Here is an 11,562-nt window from a genome sequence, read left to right as displayed (position 1 = left end):
GATCCATGTCCAGATCCTGTCTGCGAACCTGGCTGTGACCTGAGACAAGTTATTATTTACTCTCGATCTTGACATCCACATCTGCGAATAGGAGATGAAGAGTACACCCACCTCCTGGAATGGCTTTGAGAATTCAAGGAAGTGGAGCTTTTCAAGCACTTAGCAGGGTACCCGACCCCGAACAAGAACTTAAGGAAACCGCAGAGTAGCACACAGAATGGGCTCTGGACCCAGACTCCGTGGGTTCAAGTCCCAGCTCTCTTATTTTCTCCATGACCTTGGGCCAGTTACTTGATCTTTCTAGCCTCAGTTTCCCCACATGTAAAATAGGAGTGCCAGTACATTCAACACAGGGTTGGTTGCTGTGATTAAGTAAGTGTTGCAAAATGCATAGTAAGCAACATGTAAGTGATTAAAACAACGACAGAACCAGAGCTCAGGCATGCCAGAAACGTGATCTATTGTGTAAGCTGAGATTTCCTGCCCCTTTTCTGCCCACAGCAGGTGTTTGATGGGGTCAGTTCACAGTGTTTTCTCTCCTTCCTCCAGGGTTGCTCAGGAGCAGAGCTGGGAATGGGCACAGGTTGCTCCTGGCCTCAACATCCCCTTGGTACACCAGCATCTACCAAGGTGTCCTCACCTCCGCCGCCCCTCCTGTCCTTTCCGCTCTTTCCCATCAACCCACACAGCTGTGCTCTTGCTGGGCTCCCGGCCACTTCCCACAGCCCCCATGTCACACCTGGGTACAGGGATATGTCTGGGGTCTGTCCACTGCTGGGAAAGGGGGTGCAGTCCCTCCCATCCTCAGATCTCTCCATACTATTCAGAACGAGCAGGCCTGGACTCTGTGGGGACACATCAGTTCTAACTTCTCCTTGTTTCCTTTTCAAATTGCTCCCTTCCTTCCTTGACTTGGGGAGTATTTTAAAGTCTGCCCCACCCCACATCCACCTTGTTCTTACGTCATCACGATTCTCCCCACGTTTCAATTCTTCGGTGCCTTCAGTCCCCTACCGCTGTCGAACTAAAAACGAAACTGCACTGACATCCCTCCACCATAGTGATGAGAGCCACGTGGCCCTCACTGATTTAACAGGAATGGGATGAGCATAAGAGGGAGTATGGGGAAACTCCACCTTGGTTTGTATATAAAAATTGCATGGTGATGGATGGTAACCAGGCTTCTGGTAGTGATCACATTGCAGAGTATACCAACATTGAATTATAATGTTACGCCCGGAGCTTACATGGTATATACCAATTTGACTTCAATAAAAAAGCATGAAAATATTATTCAGCCACAGCAATTGTTTTTATTATTTATTTATTTATTTATTTGAGAGAGCGAGAATGAGAGAGAGAGAGAGAGAGAGCACATGAGAGGGGGGAGGGTCAGAGGGAGAAGCAGACTCCCCACTGAGCAGGGAGCCCGATGCGGGACTCGATCCCGGGACTCCAGGATCATGACCCTGAGCTGAATCAGCCACAGCAATTCTTATTATCACACTGAATATTTGCTAACGTCCTGTGGGAGGGCAAAACCCTGGGTTATGGGTTCACTGCCGGTCAGGGGCTGAGCCGGGAGTGGACCAGCTGTGCTTACACCCACATGCCCCATCCATCTGAGGGTTCTAGAGAGCTCCGTGGCCTTTAGGAAGTCGGTGGGGGGAGGGGCAGGGAGAAAGCAAAGAAGGGAGAACAACCCGTCCTCAGAGTTCCTGTGTGAGCAGCCAGCCCCAGAGGACACCTCTCCCCTGGGGCTGGACATAGCACCCAGGTCTCTGTTAACTAGAAGCCTTCCTTTTCTATGTAAAACAAAGTGTTCTTTGCTTTTTTTTTTAATGATTTTTATTTATTTATTTGACAGAGAGAGAGGGAGGGAGCAAGCACAAGCAGGGGGAATGGCGGGCAGGGGAGAAGCAGACTCCGCGCTGAGCAGGGAGCCCGATGTGGGGCTCAATCCCAGGACCCTGGGATCATGACCTGAGCCGAAGGCAGCGGCTTAACTGACTGAGCCACCCAGGTGCCCCTGCTTTTCTGATTATAAAAGCAGTTAAGGCTGAGGAATCAGAAGATAACCACCGACTTCTGGGTTCAGTACTCCTGACTGATCACACCCACCTTCCAGCTTTTTTTTTTTTACCCCCCATTTGTTTTTTTCCCCCCTCCTTCCAACTTTAGTCTTATATCAGCTCTGTGCAAACTTATCCTGTTCTCTCTCTTCTGGAGAACTGGTTTGGAGAGTTGCTTTTTAACTGTTTGAGGTTACACTTCATTTATTCATTCGACAAATATTTATTGAGCCGGGGAAAAATCTAGAAGCTATGGATACAGCGGTAAAATGGAGCTTGCATTCTAGTGGGGGCAGACAAACAATGATAAGTGAACGGACCAAACACAGGAATTTCGGCAGGGCTTGTGCAATTTAAAAATGCCTTGTTTAGGGAAAGCCTCACCAAGAAGGGAGGGCCTTTAAAGAGTGAAGGCCGGAAGGAAGTTAGGGAGGGCTTTGTGCTGAAATTCCTCCTTATTTCCTTAAGAGCACACAGTACCCTCTAACATCCTATGTATTTTACTTATTAATTTATTGTCTGGGGTTAGAGGAGGTGACTGCTGGCCGCCAAGACAACCCGAGGCAAGAAGGCCTGGAGGCTCAGTGACCGGAGGCCGAGAGCAGAGGCTGGGGAGGACGGCCGAAGGGTCCCCTCCTCTGCGTACACGGATCCTTCTGTCCCCTCATCAGATGCTGCAGTTCAGCCCCCCCGCCCCCATGTTCTCTCTCTCTCTCAAGTAAATAAATAAAATCTTTAAACAAACAAACAAAACCGTTCATGAATGAGTGTGTCAGAACTGGTCTCGCTTCCCACCACCCCTTTTGCCGCGCACATTTCTCAAGATCCTCAGTTCCGAGGACAGCGGAGAGGACCCCAGGTGGGGCCCGGCCGGTAGGGCTCCTGGCCCTCTCAGCGAATGCAGGAGCCATCAATCATCTCGTTATCAACATTGAAACCTGGCACCGTTTGGACAGGAGGCCGCAGGGTTAGGCCTCTTGCTGTCTTTCGCTTCTGTTCAGGGTTTCTGTTTCCCGGCCCCCTCTCCCTTCCTTTGTTGGTTCATTGGAGGTGGTAAGGACCCGAGTGTGGAGCGCCGACTGTCCCAGTTATAGTTGATTACACCCCGTCCTGTGTCAATGACATTTGCTAAGACAGTACCCCTTCAAAAAATATGTGATATGATGGATGTGTCCATGAACTCAAGGTGGGGGGAAACTTTCACAGTGTACACACGGATCAGATCATCACCTTGTGTACTTTAAATAGTTTATCATTTTATTGGTCAATTATACCTCCATAAAGATGGGGGGAAAAAGAGTATGACTTCTCAAACCATACTATTTTGGTTCAAATTTCAGTCCTGCTATCGCTGTGTTATTAACCTCAGTTTCCTGGTCTGTAAAATGGATTGTTTTGAGGAATACATGCATGTGTGTGTGCGTGCGCGCGCGCACACAAACCCGTTTGAGCAGTGTCTGGCATATAGAGAAGGCTCATAAAAGCTAACTGTTACACCAGGCGGTATAGTGTAAGTGGTTAAGAAAACCAGAGGTCCTGGGTTCAAATCCCAGAGCTGTCGCTTACTAGCTAGGTAACCTTGGCCACAAAGCCTTAATGGTCCTCAGTTTCCTTTTCATATAAGGAACGTGAATAATAATACCTACAGGATAGGGTTATTGTGAAGATTACATGAGCCAGTAGTTGAAAAATGCCTGGCACATAATTTGATTAAGTTATAATATAATTTTATAATTATAATATAATCTTATAATATAATTTTAACTTATTCCATTCTGTGTAGTAAGCTCCATGAAGGCAGAACTTTCTGCTGGCCCCATTCACTGCTGAGCTCCAATGCCTAGAATAATGCCTGGGACATACTGAGTTGGTACTTGGTAAATATTGACCAAGCTTCTGCTGTTTTCACATCGTCCTTTTTTTTTTTTTAAGATTTTATTTATTTATTTGACAGAGAGAGAGACAGCGAGAGAGGGAACACAAGCAGGGGGAGCGGGAGAGGGAGAAGCAGGCTTCCCGCCGAGCAGGGAGCCCGATGTGGGGCTCGATCCCAGGACCCTGGGATCATGACCTGAGCCGAAGGCAGTCGCTTAACCAACTGAGCCACCCAGGCGCCCCTTCACATCGTCCTTTCTAACTGAAATTCTCTCTCCACTGGCTTCTGATAGAGTGCTCTTTCTACTACACGGTATATTCACCTTTATCATTAAAAAAAAAAATCTGGTCTGTGATTTTTTTTGACATTGGAAATCCATTGTGAAGGCAGATCAAAGAGGGGGAGGGGACCCGGGCTGCAAATGGCAGAAACACAGCTCAAAATAACTTCAGCAAAAAAGAAGCACCTCATGAAACTGAACACTTCAGAATAATTGCTTCAGGACTAGTTGGATCCAGGAGCCCAAAGTCAATAATAAGATTCCCGTCTCCCTCTCCAGCTGTCAGCTCTACTTTCCCATGTGTTGGCTCCCACCTGAGGCAGGGTCTTCCCTCATGGTGGCCAACAGTAGATCCAGATTCACATCCTACCTGTTTAGTCATATCTGCAGGGAGAAAGCCTCTTTCCTGAGAGCAAGTCCAAGGACTGACTCTCAGTGTGTCACGTACCCACTCTTGAACTGTCCACTCTAGTGACTGGCTGGGTCTGTCAGATGCCCACCATGGGGGGGAATGTCAGCCTATGTAAGAAGATGAATAAATTCCCCAAAGGAAAATCCAGATTTTTTTTTTTAAAGGAAGAATGGGTGGGCAGGTGGAAATGAGAGATGGCAATGACATCCCAAGGGATACTCTTCTCCCCTCATTCTCTCACTTGCTGGCCAGTTGACAAGCTCTGCTTTATGTGCTCTCAAGAGTAATAACACTTGCCCGTTTTCAGAGCCCACATTCACTCTCTTTCTCTGTGAGGAAGGCACTGCTATGCCCATGCTCCAGGTGAAGAAATGCAGGCCGCAAAGTTGCTGGCCAGGGTCTCCCAGTCAGTTACGAACTGCCCTGCTTCGACGTGTTCTCCCTGGTTTCACATGTTCATCCAGGCTTCTCGGCGAGGTGGCCACCTCTGTGGGCAAGGACCGTGGTTGCCACTCCTTGGTACTCGGCCCCCACTTCTGTCTTCCTCTCTCCTACCTAGGGGCACCACTTCAATTCAGAATCATGAAAAGAGTAGAAGTCGTTCATATCAATCTTGCCAACAGGACTCAGAGGTCTGATGAGGTGGATGAATCCTCGAGGTAGTGGAGAAGACCCTAGGGCTCTGGGAAGGGCCCAGAATGTGTAGAAAACTAAAAAGCTAAGAGATGAACATCTAGATCTTAGGGCTACACACAGGGTCTTAGTGTAGGTGGGAATGGAATGGGACAGACCTGAGAGCCATAGAGGGAAGAAGGTATTTATGGAAAGGTGAGACCTGATGGACGGACAAGGAGTCAGGTTTTTTTTTTTTTAAGATTTTATTTATTTATTTGACAGAGAGAGACACAGCGAGAGAGGGAACACAAGCAGGGGGAGTAGGAGAGGGAGAAGCAGGCTTCCCGCGGAGCAGGGAGCCCGATGCGGGGCTCGATCCCAGGACCCTGGGATCATGACCTGAGCCGAAGGCAGACGCTTAACGACTGAGCCACCCAGGCGCCCCGAGCCATTTATTTTAAGAGCTGAGGAAGGAGTGTTCTAGGCAGAAGGAAGAGTAGGTAGAAGTGTGCCTGGTGTGTTTGTGGGGCAGCCAGAAGGTGTGGGAGGGAATAAAGGAGGCCAGTGGGAAGGATCATGAGGATTTGTCAATCATTGGGAGGGTTTTTGCTTTTACTCTGAGTGACATGAGGAGTCACAGGAATCAGTGAACCCAGGACCAAAACCGAGGCAGGAGCAGGAAAAGCGGGTGGGCAGAAACATATATGTTTCATATATTCTTTTGCATGAATCAGATATTATATAAAAATATAAGCAGTGATGGGGCATCTGGGTGGCTCAGTCAGTTAAGCACTGACTCTTTTTTTTTTTAAAGATTTTATTTATTTATTTGAGAGAGAGAGAGAATGAGAGACAGAGAGCATGAGAGGGAAGAGGGTCAGAGGGAGAAGCAGACTCTCCGCCGAGCGGGGAGCCCGATGTGGGACTCGATCCCGGGACTCCAGGATCATGACCTGAGCCGAAGGCAGTCGCTCAACCGACTGAGCCACCCAGGCGCCCCGAGCACTGACTCTTGATTTTAGCTCAGGTCATGATCTCAGGGTCGTGAGATCGAGCCCTGTCTTAGGCTCCGTGCTGGGCATGGAGTCTGCTCAAGATTCTCTCTCCCTCTCCCTCTGCACTCCCGCCCATGCACACACACTCTCTCTCCAAAATAAAAATAAAAATAAATATAAATATGAGCAGTGAGTGTGTTCCATTCCTGGGGAGTAAGCTGTCCACTCAGCTAGGGGTGTCACATGCAGTGGGCCAGACGAGTGAGGGACAGCAGGCGTGGCTGAGACCCCACAAAGGCCGCCAGGTGAAGGCACTGGGAGTGACGTGGGACCCTGTGTCAGCCTCAGCGCTTAGGGGCGCTAGAGAACCTGGTGTCTGCCAGGGCCTGCCCACCTCCCTCGGACACCTGGCAGGGCCTGTCCTGGGGCTCAGCCCCACCATTCTAATTGTTCTTCATGGAGAGCCTTGATGAAGCCTCACCTGGCCCCCGTTGGGGGTGGGGTGAGTCCCACCCACTGGTTCTCAGGTTTGAGGCTGTCCACACCCTGGCCCGGAGATTTCTGCTTCTGGCCTGAATTCTGCTCTGATGTGTGTTTCTGGGTCACTAGGCCCCCTCTGCCTGCACCCCCAACCATCCCTACTTCCTCAGGTCTAACTGCAGCCGCTTCTGTTTCTTACCTTCTTCCTCCTATTCTTCTTCGGCCTTTCTTTGTCCATTGATGACAACTGTCCCTTGTATTTATTAATGGCAACTAACATTTCTTTCCTCGTGAGTCAGGCCTTACACTACTACCAATAGCTAAAACCTATAGTTTTATCATATGCCAGGCTGTGTTCAACCACTTTATAAATAATAACCCAGTGAATCCTCTAAACCGTCTTAGGAGTTTGTGTTATTTTCCTCATGTTATAGATGACAGAGCAGGCACAGAGAGGTTAAGTAACTTGCCTAAGATCACACAGCTATTCAGCAGCAGCCATTTATGTGCACAATCGTCACAGCATCCTATCCAGCTGGTAGAAGTAGCCTCCTCGCTTGGGAGATGAGCCAAGATCAGGGAGATTTCAGGCCTCGACCAAGGGAAGTGTTGGAACTGTGAAAGCGAAGGTCTGTCTCCCTCCCAAGTGGGGCCCTGACCCGTGACACCCTGTGCCCTCCCAAGTTCACCTTCATGTCTGAGCTGAGAGGTGGGCAGGGCTGGGATCATGAGCCTCATCTTGCAGATGAGGAACCTGAAGCACAGAAGGTTTGGGCCTCTCTCTCAAGAGGGTACGTACACGTGGGAAAGGGCGAGCAGGGCCGGGACTCGAAGCGGGACTTTTTATCCCCAGCCGGGTGTTTTTCCTCTGCAGCCCTGCCTCCTGGGCTTCAAACTCTGCCTTCCTTGCACTCTGCAGAGCTGGCGGCCCACCCTCTCCTCACACCCGGCACAGCTCAGTCCTCCCGCCCCTGCCTTCGTGTGTCACTTAACATACAACACCCAGCGATTGTAACATCTCATCAGTAGTTAGCCGCCCCCCCCAACACCCCTTTCTCTCAGACCTTCCCACGGTCGGTAGTCCCAAAAGAGATAGCCCATTTAGAGGCAGCGCCCAGGTCTGGGGGAGGGGGCGTGGTGAGTGCATGCTGCAGAATAAATCCTGTAGACCCGGGGGTGGGGGTGGGGTGGGGTGCATGCGCACAACAGGGGAGAAGCCCGGGATGAGGGCTACGGCTCTGGGCTTCCCACCTCCTCTCAGGGAGAGAAGAGTGGAGACTGTGCCTCGGGGCTCAGGGTCTCACCACCCGTGTTTGGGAGACTCAGAGGTGGGGCCCCCAGCTCCAGCCTGGCCTCACCTCCCCCAGCCTTCCTGCCTCCACCGAAGGCCATCTTGGTTTAACAGAGGGCTTAGTTCCAAGCCTCCGAGCTGACATCATAGGACCCAGGGATTCCCCTCACCAGCCCAAGTTGAAAACGGGGGACTTGAGTTCCAGTCTTCGTTCTGTCACTGATCTGCTGCGTAACCCTGAAGAAGACTTCCCCTCCCTGATTCCATCCTGATGTCACATCTGAAGCTTCTAACTTCTACTTCCTGGGCTCAGGATTCCCATGCAATCCGGTGGAGTGCCCCAGGGGGTCCGAGCTATAACAGGGTACTTGGAAAATAATCAGAAAATTGGTGGATGGTTCTTTTCCCTCTTTTTTTAATCATCTAGGTTTTAATTTCCCTACGTAATAGCAGTGGAAGCATTTGAAAACTGCTACTACTTTTAAATGAGGAACCCGAGATCCAGAGCAGGCTGGTGACTCACCTGAGGTCACCAGAAGTGTTAGCTACATACTGGAGTCCAGAGCTCAGTGTTCTTGGCTTCCTTTCCAGCAGTCCTCAGCCTTCACCACATCCCTTCCATTTCCTGCTGGGATCCCAGCCCAAGCCTCGGCTCACCAGCCAAGATCTGCCTGTAGAAACTGAGGCCCAGGTAGACAGACACGGGCCCAGGCCCATCCTCCAAGGACAGGGACAGAGGCTGCCCCCGCCCTCCTTGGCTCTCTGGCTTCTTGGCAAGGATCTGCTAAGATCATCCTGGCCGAGGGCCATGCCCAGCAGCCCAGCAGCCCAGCTTCCCGCTTTACATCCTCAGTACCTGTCTGGAGCATTGGCCAGAGCGGGAGAAGGCTGACAGTGAGAGCTCAGGGCTCAGGGCTCAGCAGCTGGTCCCAGACCTGCTGCTCTATCTGGCAACTTTCGGAGCACGGGCTGGGAGCAGAGCCCGCGTTAGGCACTTGCGGCAGAAGACGGATTGGTTCGCTGATTTCCGAAGAACCTGCTGTTGTTAGCTATTGGGGATATATCAGCACCCAGAACGGGCACGAATGCCCACCCTTGTGGAACTCATACTCCAGAGCGTGGAGACAGACCAAGAAAAGGGAGAGAGAAAATGTTAGATGTTTTTAAATGTTATGTAAAAAAATAATGCAGGGAAAGGGATAGAAAGTGTGTGTGGAGGGGTCCCTGGGTGGCTCAGTCGGCTAAGTGTAGGCCTTCGGCTCAGGTCATGATCCCAGTGTCCTGGGATGGAACCCCAAGTCAGGCTCCCTGCTCAGCGGGGAGTCTGCTTCTCCCTCTCCCTCTGCCTGCTGCCCCCCCCCTTGTGTTTGCTTTCTCTTTCTCTCTCTCTGTCAAATAAATATATATAATATTTTTTAAAAAGTGCCGGGGGGTCTTAATAGATACAGGCAAATAATTTAAATGAAGTGAATATTTATTAAAGATAATGTCCACAAACTATGAATTACATGGGATTTCTGGAATCTAATGAAAGGAATCTACAAAAAGATAAGAAAAAATACCTTATAATGAACAATTTAAAGCTTACTTGCTGAAATGAAGAAAAAAATAAAGATGTTTACTATCACATCTAATTAATGTGGTGCTGAAGTACCCAGCTAGAAGAACAGAGTGACACAAATAATGTGCATTTTTTATTTTTTTTATTTTTTTTAAAGATTTTATTTATTTATTTGAGAGAGAGAATGAGAGATAGAGAGCACGAGAGGGAAGAGGGTCAGAGGGAGAAGCAGACTCCCTGCTGAGCAGGGAGCCCGATGTGGGACTCGATCCCGGGACTCCAGGATCATGACCTGAGCCGAAGGCAGTCGCTTAACGAACTGAGCCACCCAGGCGCCCAATGTACATTTTTTAAAGGTATAAAATCTGGAAAAGGCACCACTTGCCCTTTACAACCAGAAACAAAGTAAGACAAACTACAAACTAATGATCTTTCTTGAACTCATCAAGGAACTGAGGTCACAAGCCAAACAACTAATCTCACATTCAGAATAGAACAGGTAGGGGCACCTGGGTGGCTCAGTCGTTAAGCGTCTGCCTTCAGCTCAGGTCATAATCCTGGGGTCCTGGGATCGAGTCCCGCCTCGGGCTCCCTGCTTAGCGGGGAGCCTGCTTTTCCCTCTGCCTGCTGCTCCCCCTGCTTATGCTCACTCTCTCTCTCTCTCATTGATTAGTTAATTAATAATTGAATAAAATCTTACAAAAAAGAGTAGGACAGATATCTTCAGTTAGGAAATAGAATACTTATTTACTTATGGCAGACACTGATAAATGCCATATAAACTGACAAAAATATTAATCTGGAATTTTGTTTTAATGAAACCCACTGCAAATTAAAAACAGGTTAAAAATGAAAGTATGTAAAAAAAAAAGATAAACCATGTAAACACTAATCATAAAGGTCAGGACTTGTCAAATTAATTTCAGAAAAAGTAAACTTCAGGGGAAAAAAGGAACATTATCGAGTATAAAGAAAGACATTAGAACATAAACACCAAACATACAACTAAAAAAAAAAAAAAGATAGACTTTACATTCTGATAAAAGGGTCAGTTCTTCAAAAAGACATAACAATCCTAATTGTGTCTATACCTAAACAATAGAGCATCAAAACACATGAGAGAAATTGGTAGATCTAAAAGGAAAAAAAAAATATCCACAGTTATAATTGGAAATTGCAACATTTCTTTCTAGAAAATAGAAAAGAGAAAGTGCCAGGGGCAGGGTTGCATCTTTTAATCGGGTCAGTGAGGACTCCATTTGAGAAGGTGACGTTTAAGTAGGGATCATAAGAAGAGAGTGGGCTTTGCAGTTATCTGGAAGAAGAGTGTTCCAGGCAGAAGGGACAGCAAGTACAAAGGCCCTGAGGCAGGAGCATGCCTGGCATGTTCTAGGAGCAATGAGGGAGTCAGTATGGCCGGAGTGGTATGAATGAGGATAAATTAAGCAAGATAAATAAATATGCAATGTCCACTGGAGACAGGATTTATGGCAGGAAGGAATGAGCTATTCCGGGGAGGAAGCCTGTGACAAGGGGTAGGTTCAGAACAGGCTGGGAAGAGGGGACTCCAGAGAAGACAGTGGGGGCTTTCTAGGCAAAGAGAAGAGCTAGTGGAAAGGCAGGCTGGTATGAGGTGGCTCATCGTATTCAAGCACGAAGCTCCAGTTGCTGGACCAGGAATGAGGCTGCAGGTGTCAGTTGCAGCCAGATTGGGAAGGGCAGAGAAGCAACAAGAGACAGGAGGTTTTGGGGAACCCTAAGAGAAGGTCTGGAGGGTCGGGAGGTTGTGGTAGAGAGTGGGAGATGGAGTTCAAGGTTTGAGAGGCACAGCAGTTCTGGGCAACGGCAAAGGATGGGGAGTGGTTGTGGTCAGAGGGTGAGTGGGGTGGCTCGCCTCCAGGATGGACGGTAGGACTTGGGGATGTGAGGAAGACCAGCCAGGGCCTGTGTCTGTCCTCACCATCAGTCTCAGGATGTTTG

This window comes from Eumetopias jubatus, unplaced genomic scaffold, assembly GCF_037043125.1.
Source record: "Eumetopias jubatus isolate StellerSeaLion01/CBP00866 unplaced genomic scaffold, mEumJub1_p1.0 scaffold_12, whole genome shotgun sequence".
NCBI lineage: Eukaryota > Metazoa > Chordata > Mammalia > Carnivora > Otariidae > Eumetopias > Eumetopias jubatus.
The sequence above is the reverse complement of the archived record's forward strand: the minus strand, read 5'-3'. Positions refer to the sequence as shown.